This window comes from Babylonia areolata, chromosome 3 (assembly GCF_041734735.1).
Source record: "Babylonia areolata isolate BAREFJ2019XMU chromosome 3, ASM4173473v1, whole genome shotgun sequence".
NCBI classification, from domain to species: domain Eukaryota; kingdom Metazoa; phylum Mollusca; class Gastropoda; order Neogastropoda; family Buccinidae; genus Babylonia; species Babylonia areolata.
In genome coordinates, this window is record NC_134878.1 from 4,593,236 (window position 1) to 4,595,735 (window position 2,500).

Genomic DNA, 2,500 nt, shown 5'->3' on the forward strand with positions numbered 1-2,500 from the left:
ATAGTATTGACCCTACCTAGGGCGTGCACTGGATGAAAAAAGAGTGCACACAATTACTTTCTTCTATCATCGAAAATAAAGTGCCCCCCCCCCTCTCTCTCTATTCCCTTTGAAATTTCTCTCTCTCTCTCTCTCTCTCTGTGTGTGTGTGTGTGTGTGTGAGCGTGCGTCCATGTGTGCTTGCGTGTGTATGTGTGTGCGTGCACTGAGTGTGCATTCATGTGTGGGCGTATGTTTATGTGTTTCTGTCTGCCTATCGCGCTGACCACAGCTCCGAAACCACTCTCCTCCACATCTTGAATTATCTACTGCTAGCATCCGACTCAGGACAGATCTCCCTTCTCACTCTTCTCGATTTGTCGGCCGCCTTTGACACGATAAACCATTCAATCCTTCTTTCCCGACTCCATTTTACATTTGGTATCAACGGCACTGTTCTAAACTGGTTCAAATCCTGTCTCACTGATCCATTCCAGTCTGTCATTGTTGATCATTTCCAATCTGAACCCGTTAAAATCGAACATGGAGTCCCACAGGGATCTGATTTAGGCCCAGTGCTCTTCACACTGGATTCAAAACTGGATGACTCTAAATAAGTTACAACTGAACGCGGACAAACTGAAGCAATGATCATAGGAACTAAACAAAAACTGTCTTCCATCACAATTGACACAATCAAACTTGGCAGTACATCCATCCCTCTTTCCAGGTCAATCAGGAACCTCGGTGTTGTCCTTGACAATACACTGTCCATGCAAAAATTGATCAGTCAGACATGTCAGTCCTGCTACTGTCAACTGCGGCGCATCAGTTCCGTCCCGAAATATCTGTCCACTGACGCAACATCTAGACTTGTCGTTTCTCTCATTCTCTCTCGCCTTGACTACTGTAAATCTCTATTGTTTGGTTTGCCTGCTTCATCCATTCAGTCCCTTCAGCGCATACAAAACTCAGCTGCCCGACTCGTCCTCAGAAAGAAAAGATCTGAGCACATCACTCCTCTTTTGCAACATCTCCACTGGCTCCCTATCTCACACCGAATAAAGTAAAAGATCAACACTCTATGTTATAGATGTATTCACAAAACTGCCCCTTCCTATCTCTGCGGCTGCCTTCACCTCTACACTCCATCTCGCTCACTACGATCGGCTTCGGATCCACTCTGTTCACGCATACCCAGATTCAAACACTCGACTGTTGGCCACCGTTCTTTCTCTGTCTCTGGACCTTGCAACTGGAATGAACTTCCTCTTTCGCTTCGTCAAGTCTCCACACTCAACTCTTTCAAGTCTGGCCTTAAAACCCACCTCTTCCCAAAATAGCCTCCCTTCCCTGCCTCTTCCTTGTCTTTAGTTTCTCCAGTTTTAGGGTTATGCATGCGTGTGAATGACTGGTGCGAAAGCGCTTTGATTTGTCTCTGCACAAGATTCAGCGCTTTATAAATACCATTATTATTATTATTATTATTATTATAATTGTCATGTAACCATGTTCTCATACCAAATGGGGGAAGTTCAATACACTATCTCTCTCTCTCTCTTTGTTTCTGGATCCCTTCCTCCCTCCCTATCTCACCCTCACACACGCACGCACACACGCACGCACACACACAAACACACACACACACACACGATCAAAAGCAAAAATGTTATCTAAAAATACAATAACTATGATGTCGTATATCATCACTCCCTCCGCACTCTCTCCTCCTGGAGACAACAAGAATGTTCTGTCGGTGACGTTATATGTCTGGGTGGGTTCAATGTTTCTATCATTTGTGTGTGTGTGTGTGTGTGTTTCGTTCTATATCTACTTCTTTGCCTCATTATCTCAATTATTTGAGGAGGAATCCTCCCTGAAATGTCACTTCTCAAAAACTAACCAAGAAAAGTTACGCTTCTCGAAACCAACCAAGACCTTCCAGAAGCAACTAACTAATTACAGTGAGTTGCCTTTGGAAGGTCGAGGTTGGTTTGGGGAAGTTTACTTCCTTGGTTAGTGTTGAAAAGTTACATTTCAGGCGGGGGATTCTTCTGAATGATGAAAGAAAAGGCATATAAACAGACAAAGAAGTAAATACAATTAGTTTGAGGAATCGTCCATGTTATTACAGTTCGAAAAAACGGACCAAATGCTTAAACACACACACACACACACACACACACACGCACACACACACACAGAGACACACACACACTCACACACACACACACACACACACACACACACACCCACACACTATTATCAGCATGCACAACGTTCCTAGAAAAGACACCTCCCCCCCAAACTGGAAACCTTTGGTTAAGTTATGAAGCAAGACACTGTTATTAGCAGCAGGAATCGTCCAGAAATTACGCTTCCTGAAACAAAATCAATCAACACTTTCCATGCAACACACTATTATTAGCAATGGACTGCTGAAGATCGTCAACACTGAAGATGATTTCAGTTCAGGGATTTGAGACTTTAACATATCGCAAGTATGACTTTTTTTTTTAAC

The 2,500-nt window shown here is 43.5% G+C and overlaps 1 protein-coding gene across 3 annotated transcripts in view; it reads right to left on the reverse strand.

Moving 5' to 3' along the window:
* Window positions 1–2,500, reverse strand: part of LOC143279679 (3',5'-cyclic-AMP phosphodiesterase 4C-like) — a 757,240-nt gene that overhangs the window by 455,719 nt on the left and 299,021 nt on the right. The window lies entirely within an intron of this gene.